An 18,073-nucleotide genomic window follows, 5' to 3' on the forward strand; every position below is an offset into this window, starting at 1 on the left:
TAACTGTTAAATGTAATTTTCGCATAAGGCACTTGAAAAATAATTTCACACTATTCCCTGTCTCCACTACCCGTCATAATCGTTTGAGTCACCTACTTTACAGGTGGTACATTGAAATCTCCACATAAAACACCTAAAACTCGTATAACATGACAAGGAAATTTTTGCAAAATATTCTCCCAGTTTCCTCTCAAATCTTTTGACACTACTGCTGCTGAGGCAGAGAGTCTATAAAAGCATATCATGATCAAGATCATCACTTATTGTTAATCAGCTTATTTCGCATTTCGCCAAATATTAACGAATTCTTATGGCTATAAACACGCCTCCACGACGAGGGCAAGCTATCTTCCCAGTATTCGTCCCAGTCACAGTGTAGAATTTCATTGGTATTAATATTTGATTACAGGCAGCTTTCTGTCTCTAGTGCTACGTGGGCCTTGTTACTCTTTATAAAAGAGACTCTTTCCCGGACCTGTCCACAGATACTCAACCAATACTATACTAATATTTTCTTTCTCCTCCGGTGTGCCCGAGCGCTTCTAGGCGCTTCAGTCTGGAACCGCGAGACTGCTACGGTCGCAGGTTCGAATCCTGCCTCGGGCATGGATGTGTGTGATGTCCTTAGGTTAGTTAGGTGTAAGTAGTTCTAGGGGACTGATGACCTCAGATGTTAAGTCCCATATTGCTCAGAGCCATTTGAATCATTGAAGCATTAAAAAATCTTTCTCCTCTCTGATACGACGAATGTTAAACGATGTGGACCCAGAAAGAATATCAGGCTTGTGGAGGGATTTCTCTATCCTAAAAGTCCCACATGCACACGCCGTAAGCTCTTCACTACCCTAGTACTAGCTTCCTGCGTGTGTTGCGGTCTGACCAGTTCAGGGGATCCTACTCTCCTCTAACCGACAGAGGAGATCGAGAACTCCGCCTCCGCGTGCTCAGCCTCTGGTTTAAGCCATCCACTCGGCTCCAAACCAGAGGACAACAGCTTGTTCTGGGAACAATGCTACAGAAAGATAGTGTGTTTTCACGCTGTCAGCAAGGGTAACTGTCCACACTAAATCAACCCTCTACCTGCATGAACGGAGGATGACCTCTGAACCCAGACAGCAACTGTCACGGGAGCAAACATGGGTAACGATTTACCGTCAGGTGCAGCCAGTGAGATCAGACATTGCCTTATCTCGGACGAGAACTCCCCGCAGGCAGATCGAGTAGACACTGGTTTTCTTTCCCGAGCTACTCGCTATTTCCCTGAACGGAAAACTCCCAATAGCAAGTAGTCCCGCTGTCTGCATTTGTCCGGATTTCTCAGGAAGATCGGCCACAGTCACAACACGTGAGGCATTCCATGTTGGTTCAGATGTAATTTCAGTGGATAATACCTCAATTGATAGAGGGAGTGTATTGTTAATGTAGCACAATATATAAATGGAGACGCTAATCAGATGAAATGGAAATGAGCGTGTGTCATTCTTGGGTGGCCCGATCCGGTGAAGTTCGGCCGCTAAGTGCAGGTCTGATTTCAGTCGACGCAACAAGGCGAAATAGCTACAGGAACAATGAGAATATACCGATACAGAAATACTCATCGGGAGGACTGATTCAGGACATAGAAAAGCCAAAACAACTACTGCTGAATTTAAAAGCAAGGCGACAAAATTAAGAGTTCAATAGCAATTCCACTGTTAAACGCAGAGGAGAAAGGAGATACGTGGAACGACTACAATGAAGAACTCTACGAAGGGAAGAACCATCTTGTGACATGACAGGAGCAGAAATGGGAGTCTATTTGGAAGAAACAGGCGATCCATTATCAGAGTCAGAGCTTAACACAGTTGTGGAATATTTGCGACCGAATAAGGCGGAAGGAATAGGTAAAGAACAACTTAATTTCTAAAACCACTGCAAGGATGGAAACCAAACAAGTATTGAAGTTGTTGGGTAAGAACGATGAGATTCGACACATTCAATAAGACATTTGGAACTATATCATCCACTCAATTCCGAAGGTCTCAAGGGCATATCCATGCAAAATCTGTCACACAATCAGCTTATAAAACCGAAGCATCCATCTGCTAACAAGAATATTACACAGAAGAATGGGAAAGAAAATTGACAATCTGGTAGACGACGTTCAGTTTGATTTCCGGAGAGATAATGGCACCACAGAGGTAGATATGACGCGCTATATAACGGGAGAACTGTTAGGGAAAATAACGTAAATTTCACAATGGTACTTGTCGCCCTATAAAAAGTTTTCTACATTGTAAAACCGTGCATCAAGTTCAAATTCTAAGAAGAAACGGGATTGCTGTATAGGGAAGTAGTGAAAGTAGTAACAACAAAGTAGTAAGTACAAGAATGACGAGGGAAGAATAAGAATAATGACGAGGGAAGAATAAGAATGATAACGAGGGAAGAATAAGAATGAAAAACAAGAACAAAGTGTTCGGATTCAGAAAGGGTGTGTGGCGATGATAGAGTCCTTCTCTCTACTGTTAAAACTGTACATCGAAGAGACAATGACAAAAAGAAAACAAACATTTAAGAGAGGGATTAAAATTCATGGTGAAAGGGTATCGATGACGAGATTCACTGATGACATTACCATCCTAAATAAAAGTGAAGGGCAAATGCAGGACCCTTTGAATGGAATGAACCGTCCAAAGAACAGAGATTACAGACAGTGAGTAAACCGAAGAATGATGAGAGTAATGAGGCTTAGGAGAAATGGGATTAAAGGCAGACTTGACATCAACATTATTCACCACCAAGTTGTCGAAGTTAACGAACTGTGCTACCTTGGAAGGAAAATACTACACGACGAAAGGCAGACTTGACATCAACATTATTCACCACAAAGTTGTCGAAGTTAACGAACTGTGCTACCTTGGAAGGAAAATACTACACGACGGATGAAGCGAGGAGGACCTGAAAAGTGACTAGCATAGGTGGAGATGGCAGTCCTGACCAAAAATTGTCTACTACGACTATGGTTTGAAATGTTCTCGGAATCACCACGAGAGATCAGCGATACCGCAAGGAGTTTTTCACGTAATATTCATTGGACTGTTGCCTGTAAAGACGTGCCACGTCAGTGTTCTTGGAAGAGAGCTGTAACGGTGACGTGGCTCTATTGTTGCCGCGTAGTGATTTGCGAAGATGGAAAAATTCGAGATTCGAGCAGTGATTAAGTACTTCGGAAAGGAAGGTATGAAAGCCAAGGATATTCATGCCGATTTCCATAATACACTGTAGAATTCCCTTCATATTCAACTGTTGCCAAGGGTACAAATGAATTTAAACTTGGCCGGGAGAGTTTAGATAGTGATCCGCACAGTGGACGACCAAAAAGTGTCACTACTCCAGAAATAATTGCAAAAGTGCACAAAATGATCATGGAGGATGGCCGACTGAAAGTGCGCAAAATTGCTCACACTTGCCAGATGTTATCTGAAAGGTTATATCACATTTTAACTGAAGAATTAGAAATGAAAAAAAATTCTTGCAAGATAGGTGCCGCGACTTTTGACGCGCGCCCGCACACATGTGCCGCCGCACGGCAAAATTACACGAACTAAGGTGTGAATTGTTGCCACACCCATCTTATTCACCTGATATGGCTCCGTCAGACCTCCATCTCTTCCCAAAACTAAAAATTTTTCTTGATGGACGAAGATTCTCTTCAAACGAAGAATTGATAGCCGGAGTTGACAACTACTTTGCAGGCCTGGAGGAAACTCATTTTAGAGATGGGATCACAGCACTGAAACATCGTGGGACCAAGTGCATTAATCTACAAGCAGACTACATCGAAAAATAAAAAATGTTTCAGTAAAGTAAATACTTTTTTTCTATTCCGTTCCGAGAAATTTTCAAACCACCCTTGTAGTATCGAGGAGGCTATAATCTGAGAAAGAAATTTCTGAGAATGTACGTTTGGAGCAAAGCATTGTGTGGAAATGAACCACGGATTTGGGAAAACCGGAAATGAAAAGAATCGAAGTGCTTAAGAGTTAGTGTTAGGAAAGGATGTTTACTGAAAGGAATGAGGAGTTCCACCGCAGAGTTGGCCGAGAAAGGGACGTATTGAAAATACCGATAAAGAGGAGAGAATGATAGGACGTTTTAAGATTCCAATGAATAACTTCCATGGTATTAGACGAAGTTATACAGAGTAAAAGCTGGGGAAGTAAGAGACTGGAATAAATCCCCCAAATATCTGAGGACGTTGTGTATAAAACCTACACTTAAACGAAGAGGTTGGCAAAAGAGAGCAATTCGTGACCGTCTGCGACAAACGAGCCAGAAAACTGAAAACCCAACAAAATGCAGAATGATTTGCTTTAATAGACACAGCGTCTAGTAACGTCCATATTAACTGACGGACAAAGGCAGCATCAACGCGGTAGTGTTGCAAATACAGTAGATGAATCTAACATTAATTGTATTCTCCCCGGCACTTGACAAAACGTGAGAGCAGTAACAAAAAGGAAACACTTCAGTGTTGTTCTTCAACTATTATTTTTATTTGTTTATTATTTCACAAACAGGTTTTCCACTACTGAGGCGATCTTTAAGCATCAGTTGATGGAAAAGCGTTCTTTTTTGTTATTGTCTCCTATACTTTTGTTTCCCTTTCGTTATTATGCTGTGACTGACCTTACCAACTGACCCTCAGAATTACTAGCATATCTTGTAGGCTTTTGAACACGTTTACTAAAATCAGGACGATTGGACTAATATAGCTATCAAAGTACGGGAATGGCGTTGGATGTTAAGAAGAAGCTGCATATGAACAAAATACACTTTTCATCGACCAGAAGGCAGTTGGATTCAGAATACCACCTTGTTCGGATAAAACTAGGCACATATATTGGCAGACATATTGTCAAAGAAATAGTCTGATAAACGCCTGACATGATGTGTAGAAACCACGAACACGTAAATGAGTATGACCGTGGCGTTTATTTTTAAACAGGCTTTTCATGAAAATGTGGACAATGCATCACACCGCTCGGTTGCATATGGACATGCTGAAGCTAGTACTGCAGGATGGTAGATATGTGTTCCGTACCTTACGAAAGATTTCCGAACGGTGTTTAATGTTACGATTCCCATTGGCGTAGAAACAACGATTTCCACCCACTTTTCAATCTTAGTCTTTTCGCTGGTCAGCCATCTGCACTATGTATGTGATAAAATTTTATGCATTAATTGTTACATACATGTCCACTGCTATCACACAAAATACCTTGCAAGAGGCAACGTGATTGTAGACTGAAGAATGAACCCAAAGAAATTTAATGTATTCCTGGTAAGACGGAAGAGTGATCGATTCGGAAACAAATTAGGTCTGTTGTGTAGGGCTTCAAATACATCCACTTATTATGGGTTTAGAAAACATCGTTCTCGTGAAACACGACTACTTCTACATTCGCATGAAGTGCTGAGTGCTACTGACAATGAATTTCAGATCGATTTCGTACTTCTCGATTTCCGGAAGGCTTTTTACACTGTACCACACAAGCTGCTTGTAGCGAAATTCTGTGCTTATGGAATATCGTCTCAGATACACTATACGATCAAAAATATCCGGACACCTCCAAAAACATACGTTTTTCATATTAGGTGAATTGTGCTGGCATCTACTGCCAAGTACTCAATATCAGCGACCTCAGCAGTCACCATGAGAGAGTAGAATGGGGCGCTCAAAGGAACTCACGGAGTTCGATCGTGGTCAGGTGATTGCGTGTAACTTGTGTCATACGTCTGTATGTGAGATTTTCACTCTTCTAAACAACCCTAGGTGCACTGCTTCCGATATCAAGGCAAATGTTGGGCCAACACCATATTGATTTCCAGCATTGCCGATGGAGGGCGCCACGAACTTGCAAGTCATTTTCAGTTAGGTGTCCGGATACCTTTGATCACATAGTGTATGTGACTGAATTTGTGATTTCCAGTGAGAGAGGTCACAGTTCATAGTAATTGATGGAAAGTCGTCAAGTAAAGTGATTTCTGGCGTTCCCCAAGGTAGTGTTATAGGCCCCTTGCTGTTCCTTATCTACAAAAGCGTACAGCCGACCTCGTCTGTTGACTGACAGACCGCTGACAGTTGAAGAGGATCGAATGTGTAATAGGCAGACATCTATGCACACCATCACACAGAAATTATAAACTGCATCAGGATGCACTGAAAGTACTATGACAGTTAGGCGGGAGGTGAGAAGACTTGGATTTCGTGGTCAAGCGGCTGCTCATTGGCCACATATCACGCCGGTAAATGCCAAACGACGCCTTGCATGGTGTTAGGAGCGTAAACATTGGGCGGTTGAAAAGTGGAAAAACGTCGTGTGGAGTGACGAATCACGGTCGGCAATGTGGCGATCCGATGGCAGGGTGTGGGTATGGCGAATACCCGGTGAACGTTATCTGCCAGTGTGCGTAGTACCAACAGTAAAATTCGGAGGCGGTGGTGTTATGGTGTGGTCGTGTTTTTCATGGAGGGGGCTTGCACCCGTTGTTGTTTTGCGTGGCACTATCACAGCACAGGTCTACGTTGATGTTTTAAGCACCATATGGCTTCCCACGGTTGAAGAGAAATTCGGCGAAGGCGATTGCATCTTTCAACACAATCGAGCACCCGTTCTTAATGCACAGCCTGTGCTGGAGTGGTTGCACGGCAATAACATCCCTGTAATGGACTTGCCTGCACAGAGACCTGACCTGAATCATATAGAACACCTTTAGGATGTTTTGGAACGTCGACTTCGTGCCAGGCCTCACCGACCGACATCGATACCCCTTCTCAGTGCAGCACACAGTAAAGAATGGGCTGCCATTCCCAAGAAACCTTCCAGAACCTGATTGAACGTACGCCTGCGAGAGTGGAAGCTGTCATCAAGGCAAACGTTGGGCCAACACCATATTGATTTCCAGCATTGCCGATGGAGGGCGCCACGAACTTGCAAGTCATTTTCAGTTAGGTGTCCGGATACCTTTGATCACATAGTGTATGTGACTGAATTTGTGATTTCCAGTGAGAGAGGTCACAGTTCATAGTAATTGATGGAAAGTCGTCAAGTAAAGTGATTTTTGGCGTTCCCCAAGGTAGTGTTATAGGCCCCTTGCTGTTCCTTATCTATATAAACGATTGGGAGACAATCTGAGCAGCCGTCTTAGGTTGTTTGCAGATGACGCTGTCGTTTACCGACTAATAAAGTCGTCAGAAGATCAAAACAAATTGCAAAACGATTTAGAAAAGATTTCTGAATGGTGCGAAAATTGTCAGTTGACCCTAAATAACGAAAAGTGTGAGGTCATACACGTGAGTGCTAAAAGGGATTCGTTAAACTTCGGTTACACGATAAATCAGTCAAATCTAAAGGCCGTAAATTCAGCTAAATGCAAAGGAGTTACAACTGCAAACAACTTAAATTGGAAGGAACACATAGAAAATGTTGTGGGGAAGTCTAACCAAAGACTGCGTTTTATTGGCAGGACACATAGAATATGTGACATATCTACTGAGGAGTCTGCCTACACTGCACTTGCCCGTCGTCTTTTAGAATACTGCTGCGCGTTGTGGGATCCTTACCAGATAGGACTGACGGAGTACATCGAATAAGTTCAAAAGAAGAGTAGCACGTTTTGTATTATCGCGAAATATGGGAGAGAGTGTCACTGAAATAATACAAGATTTGCGCTGTACATCATTTAAAGAAAAGTGTTTCTCGTCGCGACGGAATCTTCTCACGAAATTCCAATCACCAACTTTCTCCTCCGAATGCGAAATTATTTTGTTGACACCGACCTACATAGGGAGAAACGATCACCACAATAAAACAAGGGAAATCAGAGTTCATACGGAAAGATATAGGTGTCCGTTTTTTCCGCGCGCTATACAAAATTCGAATAATAGAGAACTGTGAAGGTGGTTCGATTAACCCTCTGCCAGGCACTTAAATGTGATTTGCAGAATACCCATGTAGATTTAGAAGACAGTAGAAGAATCAGTATGTGTGGTACTGACAGATGAACAGAGACTCTTTAAAAAGATGTTTATAGGATAGAGTTTTTTAATTTGATTTAAACGGCGTTGTACTCCGAAAATGATTTACGCGCTGGTAATTAGTTACCGTTTCCGCGAAACCCCTGAACGTGGGCGTTGAATGCGGGGATATCTGTAATTAATTGTGACCGCGGAATGACCAGCGTAATTAAGCGCTTCCATGCCACCGATATTCCATTATTATTGGGCCAGCCTCTAATAAGCGCGATCGTTCTGGTTATACAATCATTTACGAAGAACTCTTTCCAATAAACAATGACCACATTTTCCGGTGTAAAGTTCCGACCGCTAACATTGCTCTGCACTCTATAGCTGCAAAATACATCTGCATTTCTATTGCCCTAAATGAGTTGTTGATGTATGTGGTGCCCTTTAGAGGAAAGACCTGAAGGGAACCTAACAAGTTAAGTATTTATATCCTCTGTGTTCTATATTGTTACAGCATTTCGTAAATCAGGGACAAAATATGACGAAAACTGAGAAGATTATACCTTGAACCAGTCTAATCTGATCACGCTTGTAGAGATCATGGTCAGTGTACATAATTTACAAAAACACTGCTGCAAGGAAATACACTATGTACAGTATGGGATTCAGCCCCAAAGACCGAACTGAACACCCCAATTACAAGATCGTTATATTTTTCTGTTGTAATCGCCCAAAAAGAAGGTTAAACTAGCTGTCATGTACCCAATGTAATCGCAATGAGTATCATAATTATGACTCATCCACAAACTGACCATAACATTTCTTTCGTTACGGAAATGAATTTACAGCGTCATTCAACCAAAATGGGTACTACGTCGTTACATCTCCCCTTTACATCATCAAATGTTGTTCTGTTCTTTAATAATCAAGTGTCTGTACTCAATGTGTTCGAAACTTGCACCACTTATAACAGCCAATTGCTTTTCTAGACTTTCATGATACTACTGCCATTCCTATTTGAGATAGACTTTTCACCTCCTGCCACAGTGTAGCAGAACATACAGATAGTCTACATCTACATCTACATTTATACTTCTCAACCCACCCAACGGTGTGTGGCGGAGGGCACTTTACGTGCCACTGTCATTACCTCCCTTTCCTGTTCCAGTCGCGTATGGTTCGCGGGAAGAACGACTGTCTGAAAGCCTCCGTGCGCGCTCTAATCTCTCTAATTTTACATTCGTGATCTCCTCGGGAGGTATAAGTAGGGGGAAGCAATATATTCGTTACCTCATCCAGAAACGCACCCTCTCGAAACCTGGCGAGCAATCTACACCGCGATGCAGAGCGCCTCTCTTGCAGAGTCTGCCACTTGAGTTTATTAAACATCTCCGTAACGCTATCACGGTTACCAAATAACCCTGTGACGAAACGCGCCGCTCTTCTTTGGATCTTCTCCATCTCCTCCGTCAAACCGATCTGGTACGGATCCCACACTGATGAGCAATACTCAAGTATAGGTCGAACGAGTGTTTTGTAAGCCACCTCCTTTGTTGATGGACCACATTTTCCAAGCACTCTCCCAATGAACCTCAACCTGGTACCCGCCTTACCAACAATTAATTTTATATGATCATTCCCCTTAAAATCGCTCCGCACGCATACTCCCAGATAATTTACAGAAGTAACTGCTACCAGTGTTTGTTCCGCTATCATACAATCATACAATAAAGGATCCTTCTTTCTATGTATTCGCAATACATTACATTTGTCTATGTTAAGGGATAGTTGCCACTCCCTGCACCAAGTGCCTATCCGCTGCAGATCTTCCTGCATTTCGCTACAATTTTCTAATGCTGCAACTTCTCTGTATACTACAGCATCATCCGCGAAAGCCGCATGGAACTTCCGACACTATCTACTAGGTCATTTATATATATTGTGAAAAGCAATGGTCCCATAACACTCCCCTGTGGCACGCCAGAGGTTACTTTAACGGCTGTAGACGTCTCTCCATTGATAACAACATGCTGTGTTCTGTTTGCTAAGAACTCTTCAATCCAGCCACACAGCTGGTCTGATATTCCGTAGGCTCTTACTTTGTTTACCAGGCGACAGTGCGGAACTGTATCGAACGCCTTCCGGAAGTCAAGAAAAATAGCATCTACCTGGGAGCCTGTATCTAATATTTTCTGGGTCTCATGAACAAATAAAGCGAGTTGGGTCTCACACGATCGCTGTTTCCGGAATCCATGATGATTCCTACATAGTAGATTCTGGGTTTCCAAAAACGACATGATACTCGAGCAAAAAACATGTTCTAAAATTCTACAACAGATCGACGTCAGAGATATAGGTCTATAGCTTTGCGCATCTGCTCGACGACCCTTCTTGAAGACTGGGACTACCTGTGCTCTTTTCCAATCATTTGGAACCCTCCGTTCCTCTAGAGACTTGCGGTACACGGCTGTTGGAAGGGGGGCAAGTTCTTTCGCGTACTCTGTGTAGAATCGAACTGGTATCCCGTCAGGTCCAGTGGACTTTCCTCTATTGAGTGATTCCAGTTGCTTTTCTATTCCTTGGACACTTATTTCGATGTCAGCCATTTTTTCGTTTGTGCGAGGATTTAGAGAAGGAACTGCAGTGCGATCTTCCTCTGTGAAACAGCTTTGGAAAAAGGTGTTTAGTATTTCAGCTTTACGCGTGTCATCCTCTGTTTCAATGCCATCATCATCCCGGAGTGTCTGGATATGCTGTTTCGAGCCACTTACTGATTTAACGTAAGACCAGAACTTCCTAGGATTTTCTGTCAAGTCGGTACATAGAATTTTACTTTCGAATTGACTGAACGCTTCACGCATAGCCCTCCATACGCTAACTTTGACATCGTTTAGCTTCTGTTTGTCTGAGAGGTTTTGGCTGCCTTTAAACTTGGAGTGAAGCTCTCTTTGCTTTCGCAGTAGTTTCCTAACTTTGTTGTTGTACCACGGTGGGTTTTTCCCGTCCCTCACAGTTTTACTCGGCACGTATCTGTCTAAAACGCATTTTACGATTACCTTGAACTTTTTCCATAAACACTCAACATTGTCAGTGTCGGAACAGAAATTTTCGTTCTGATCTGTTAGGTAGTCTGAAATCTGCCTTCTATTACTCTTGCTAAACAGATAAACCTTCCACCCTTTCTTTATATTCCTATTAACTTCCATATTCAGGGATGCTGCAACGGCTTTATGATCACTGATTCCCTGTTCTGCACTTAAAGAGTCGAAAAGTTCGGGTCTGTTTGTTATCAGTAGGTCCAAGATGTTATCTCCACGAGTCGGTTCTCTGTTTAATTGCTCGAGGTAATTTTCGGATAGTGCACTCAGTATAATGTCACTCGATGCTCTGTCCCTACCACCCGTCCTAAACATCTGAGTGTCCCAGTCTATATCTGGTAAATTGAAATCTCCACCTAAGACTATAACATGCTGAGAAAATTTATGTGAAATGTATTCCAAATTTTCTCTCAGTTGTTCTGCCGCTAATGCTGCTGAGTCGGGAGGTCGGTAAAAGGAGCCAATTATTAACCTAGCTCGGTTGTTGAGTGTAACCTCCACCCATAATAATTCACAGGAACTATCCACTTCTACTTCACTACAGGATAAACTACTACTAACAGCGACGAACACTCCACCACCGGTTGCATGCAATCTATCCTTTCTAAACACCGTCTGTACCTTTGTAAAAATTTCGGCAGAATTTATCTCTGGCTTAAGCCAGCTTTCCGTACCTATAACGATTTCAGCTTCGGTGCTTTCTATCAGCGCTTGAAGTTCTGGTACTTTACCAACGCAGCTTCGACAGTTGACAATTACAATACCGATTGCTGCTTGGTCCCCGCATGTCCTGACTTTGCCCCGCACTCGTTGAGGCTGTTGCCCTTTCTGTACTTGCCCAAGGCCATCTAACCTAAAAAACCGCCCAGCCCACGCCACACAACCCCTGCTACCCGTGTAGCCGCTTGTTGCGTGTAGTGGACTCCTGACCTATCCAGCGGAACCCGAAACCCCACCACCCTATGGCGCAAGTCGAGGAATCTGCAGCCCACACGGTCGCAGAACCGTCTCAGCCTCTGATTCAGACCCTCCACTCGGCTCTGTACCAAAGGTCCGCAGTCAGTCCTGTCGACGATGCTGCAGATGGTGAGCTCTGCTTTCATCCCGCTAGCGAGACTGGCAGTCTTCACCAAATCAGATAGCCGCCGGAAGCCAGAGAGGATTTCCTCCGATCCATAGCGACACACATCGTTGGTGCCGACATGAGCGACCACCTGCAGATGGGTGCACCCTGTACCCTTCATGGCATCCGGAAGGACCCTTTCCACATCTGGAATGACTCCCCCCGGTATGCACACGGAGTGCACATTGGTTTTCTTCCCCTCTCTTGCTGCCATTTCCCTAAGGGGCCCCATTACGCGCCTGACGTTGGAGCTCCCAACTACCAGTAAGCCCACCCTCTGCGACCGCCCGGATCTTGCAGACTGAGGGGCAACCTCTGGAACAGGACAAGCAGCCATGTCAGGCCGAAGATCAGTATAAGCCTGAGACAGAGCCTGAAACCGGTTCGTCAGACAAACTAGAGAGGCCTTCCGTTCAGCCCTCCGGAATGTCTTTCGCCCCCTGCCACACCTTGAGACGACCTCCCACTCTACCACAGGTGAGGGATCAGCCTCAATGCGGGCAGTATCCCGGGCAACCACAGTCGTAGTCCGATCGGGGGATGCGTGGGACGAGCTGGCGGTCCCCGACAAACCCCCATCCGGACCCCCACAGTGATGCCCATTGGCAACAGCCTCAAGCTGTGTGACCGAAGCCAATACTGCCTGAAGCTGGGAGCGAAGGGATGCCAACTCAGCCTGCATCCGAACACAGCAGTTGCAGTCCCTATCCATGCTAAAAACTGTTTTGCAAAGAACGTCTGAACTAATCTACAGAGAGCGCAAACAAATCGACAAAATTTAAACGGTTATTAAAATACAAGGTTGCCTATTAAATGCAGTAATGCTGCTACTTGCGCACTGCTGACACAGTGCTCGGCGGCGGAAGGAGATTACGCGAATTTACACTATTCAGGTAGTAAAACGCGATGCTCAACTCTTAAATACTATAATACGCCCGAAATTTATGAATTAAACAATGCAAGTACCAAAAACACGCAAAGAAATTAAGAATTAAACTATGTAACAAATGAGTGAGCTAGGAGTATACGACTTGCTGCTGCAGCTGCTTATCCAACGGCGGCAGGGAGCACTTGAGCAAATCGCTTTTTACGTCCTATGCGTAAGACCTGCTGGCTTCAAAACTTTCTGTTTATTCGTACACACACGATAACGGGAGCAGGACACTTAACGAATTCTAATGGTACGATTCTAATATGTGTGAGACTGTTTCTGGTCTATATTCCTACCACAGTTGCGGACGGACGCTGTGTGAGTGTTTTAGGAATTTGTGTTGAATCTGCGGCGAACCTGCGGCCTGCAAGGTAGAAAGACACCAGCTCACCATGCAGAGTACAGAAGAGTACAGCAGTACGGACAGAGATGTAATCAATGATCTCAATGTCGGTACCACTATACTCCCTGAAAACGAAACGTTATATCTAACAGAAATTAGTATGTGGTTACAGGTGTAACTACAGTTCAAGTCAGCAGAAATGAAAATCTTAGATTTTTCGTTGTTAAGGTTTATTTTTACTCTAAGGATGACTTTATGACCCAATAATCCTAATTATAATACATACAGTATGGTAAAATATTGATATTGTGTGTTCACAACTGTGTAGCGAAATTCCTAACTATTCTAAGGTTCTTTAATAGTAAGGTAGTTGATGGCCACTTCTGGAGGTCGATAAAATACAAACAATTAAATAGAATTGGAGCCAGGCATATCACTTAAGCAATGAAAATACTCAAAAATGAATGGGGTCTGTATAGAGCACGTAAATATCACTGCCAATATAACTGCACAATAAAAACAGTTCAATAACTTCAGAGTACAAAGCACTCAGCAGTGGCTGATCAGTCTTTTTCATTAGATCGGATACATCGCTTGTTTCCCTTTCACTTAAGCTCGGCAGTGGTGAACGTGCTTAACTACAGGTCTTGGTTGAATGTACGAAAAAAATAGTAGAGACGGAGACAACCGCAGTTCTGAGTGTCAAATGAATATCACTTGCTGGTGTAGCACGAGCTCGCTTGTTTACCTTTCGTCGGCGGCGGCAGTGGCTGCTGTCGGTGCAAGCTGTGAATCTGAGAATATATTCTGAATCTCTCTCGGCTGTTAAACACCAGTAAGATACATTTCCTACGTCTTCGGTGAAGCACAAGACTCCTAGTTATTCCATACATAAGTTTATTGGCACGATACGCGCTATTTGGCTGGAATAGTGCTAACGTCTTTGCCCTCAAATAGCTCACAAGCGTTAACTGTCAGTGGTCGGTGCAGTTCTCTGAACTAGGAGGCTTTGCAGTTTAACTCCTTAAGAGTTAAGACGATCCTGTGAACAACTGCCTACATAATTACTATCGCAACGTCTCAGCGTGGCGCCCGTCGCCTTGCTCGAACACTCGACGAGAGAGAAGAGCGAATTTTTCTCTCTGTAATTTGCTTCATCAAAGCTGGTTGCCACGCTTTTTCTTCCTGGCCAATCGGAGCGTTCATACCTGTTTAACTCCACCAACAAGAGTTTCTGTAGCCTATCAAAGGCTTTTGTAAGGCAGGGTTTAACTTCTGCTACGAACTACAGAGACAAACAGCTCTTTTCCACGTGGTGTTTTACGCGAGTGACCAACGTTTTTAGTTAGATATCTCCAGACGTTTATCTGCCACCTCTCGTCGTGTTCTTCCAGAAAGGCTTCCCGAAGCGTTGTCGTTAAAAGCAGGGACAAGGGCGGCTTCTGGCGGCGGCCTGCGCATCGGCTGCGGCGTCGAATTGTTTCCGCTGGATGCCGCACTGTGAAGGTTTCTGCCGAACATGCGACGGCCGTTGCCGTCGTAAAATTCTCCTTTCCTCAGAACTGCTTCTCATAGCGCGAGTCTGAGAAATCACTTGCATGGAATTACTACTGTCAGTTTTAGGGGTTTCTATTCAAGCAATGTCGTCTTGCTTATTCGATTTGCCTATCAGTAAAATTTGTACATGTCGTGTGACACATCGATTTAACAGGAATTGTTCAGGAATTCGGTGTAAGGTGTGTTATTTGTCTGACACCTTACAGGACATCGATAGGATTACCACACGCCACGCTCTAGCTTACTTGGGAAGACATAATAGACGGAAGTGGCCGGTTTCTTCTTTATAAAGAATCAGGCCCGGATTACATATTGCAAGTAAACTCTAAATGAGGACAGACTGAAAGTTATTTTGAAACGGCTTCTTCCCAATATGAACCCGTTAACTTAGTGCCTTAACCATAGCATTCGGTTTGTGCTGTTGAACGCAGAGTTTGATAGAATTCGACTCCAAGTTTTTACTACCTGAATAAAAAATCTATAGTTTGATACACAGAATTGTCCTGAGGCAAACCGATTCAGTCAAGAGTTTGTGAACATGATCTGCATGCATAAAGAACTCGCAAACCTTACATGACTCCCATTCATTTATCATGCACTGATTATTATAATAAAAAAAAAACAACTAACAAAAATGAAAAATATTAAAAACTTAGGTCATAAGTATGACGTATGACATAGTTGTTAGCATAATAGTGGCGTCCTACACTAGTGTTTCAAAACACACAGCTGCAACTGGTTAGAGGTGGGTGCACATAGTGTGGCAGTACTCATGTGGGGTGTGGATTAGGGACTCTTAATCTGAATTTTTGAGTTACTATCTAGCTTTCGAGGAACAGACATTAGTCAGATCTAGCTATTACTACCAGAAGTACATCTACATCTACATGGATACTCTGCAAATCAAATTTAAGTGCCCGGCAGATGGTTCATCGAACCACCTTCACTATTCTCTATTATTCCAATCTCGTATAGAGTGCGGAAAGAACGAACACCTATATATTTCCGTACGAGCTCCTATTTCGCTTATTTAATCATGGTGATCGTTTCTCCCTATGTAGGTCGGCGTCAACAAAATAATTTCGCATTTGGAAGAGAAAGTTGGTGATGGGAATTTCGTGAGAAGGTTCCGATTCAAGGAAAGACACCTTCCTTTTAATGATTTCCAAATCCTGTATCATTTCTGTCACACTCTCCCATATTTCACGATAATACAAAACGTGCTGCCTTTCTTTGAACTTTTTCGATGTACTCCGTCAGTCCTACCTGGTAAGGATCCCACACCGCGCAGCAGTATTCTAAAAGAGGACAGACAAGCGTAGTGTAGGCCTTACTCGGTCTGTTACAGTTTCTAAGTGTCCTGCCAATAAAACGCAGCCTTTGGTTAGCCTTCCCCACAACATTTTCTATGTGTTCCTTCCAATTTAAGTTGTTCGAAGTCGTAATTGCCAGGCACTTAGTTGAATTTATACTAAATACACTCCTGGAAATGGAAAAAAGAACACATTGACACCGGTGTGTCAGACCCACCATACTTGCTCCGGACACTGCGAGAGGGCTGTACAAGCAATGATCACACGCACGGCACAGCGGACACACCAGGAACCGCGGTGTTGGCCGTCGAATGGCGCTAGCTGCGCAGCATTTGTGCACCGCCGCCGTCAGTGTCAGCCAGTTTGCCGTGGCATACGGAGCTCCATCGCAGTCTTTAACATTGGTAGCATGCCGCGACAGCGTGGACGTGAACCGTATGTGCAGTTGACGGATTTTGAGCGAGGGCGTATAGTGGGCATGCGGGAGGCCGGGTGGACGTACCGCCGAATTGCTCAACACGTGGGGCGTGAGGTCTCCACAGTACATCGATGTTGTCGCCAGTGGTCGGCGGAAGGTGCACGTGCCCGTCGACCTGGGACCGGACCGCAGCGACGCACGGATGCACGCCAAGACCGTAGGATCCTACGCAGTGCCGTAGGGGACCGCACCGCCACTTCCCAGCAAATTAGGGACACTGTTGCTCCTGGGGTATCGGCGAGGTCCATTCGCAACCGTCTCCATGAAGTTGGGCTACGGTCCCGCACACCGTTAGGCCGTCTTCCGCTCACGCCCCAACATCGTGCAGCCCGCCTCCAGTGATGTCGCGACAGGCGTGAATGGAGGGACGAATGGAGACGTGTTGTCTTCAGCGATGAGAGTCGCTTCTGCCTTGGTGCCAATGATGGTCGTATGCGTGTTTGGCGCCGTGCAAGTGAGCGCCACAATCAGGACTGCATACGACCGACGCACACAGGGCCAACACCCGGCATCATGGTGTGGGGAGCGATCTCCTACACTGGCCGTACACCACTGGTGATCGTCGAGGGGACACTGAATAGTGCACGGTACATCCAAACCGTCATCGAACCCATCGTTCTACCATTCCTAGACCGGCAAGGGAACTTGCTGTTCCAACAGGACAATGCACGTCCGCATGTATCCCGTGCCACCCAACGTGCTGTAGAAGGTGTAAGTCAACTACCCTGGCCAGCAAGATCTCCGGATCTGTCCCCCATTGAGCATGTTTGGGACTGGATGAAGCGTCGTTTCACGAGGTCTGCACGTCCAGAACGAACGCTGGTCCAACTGAGGCGCCAGGTGGAAATGGCATGGCGAGCCGTTCCACAGGACTACATCCAGCATCTCTACGATCGTCTCCGTGGGAGAATAGCAGCCTGCATTGCTGCGAAAGGTGGATATACACTGTACTAGTGCCGACATTGTGCATGCTCTGTTGCCTGTGTCTATGTGCCTGTGGTTCTGTCAGTGTAATCATGTGATGTATCTGACCCCAGGAATGTGTCAATAAAGTTTCCCCTTCCTGGGACAATGAATTCACGGTGTCCTTATTTCAATTTCCAGGAGTGTATATACTATCACATATACTAAAATCAGTTCTGCTATACCAGGCAGATACACGTGGTTTGCAGATTTCGAACTTGCGTTGAATAAAAATGTCCTTTCAGCAATATTTTTG

This window comes from Schistocerca serialis, chromosome 1 (assembly GCF_023864345.2).
Source record: "Schistocerca serialis cubense isolate TAMUIC-IGC-003099 chromosome 1, iqSchSeri2.2, whole genome shotgun sequence".
Classification (NCBI taxonomy): domain Eukaryota; kingdom Metazoa; phylum Arthropoda; class Insecta; order Orthoptera; family Acrididae; genus Schistocerca; species Schistocerca serialis.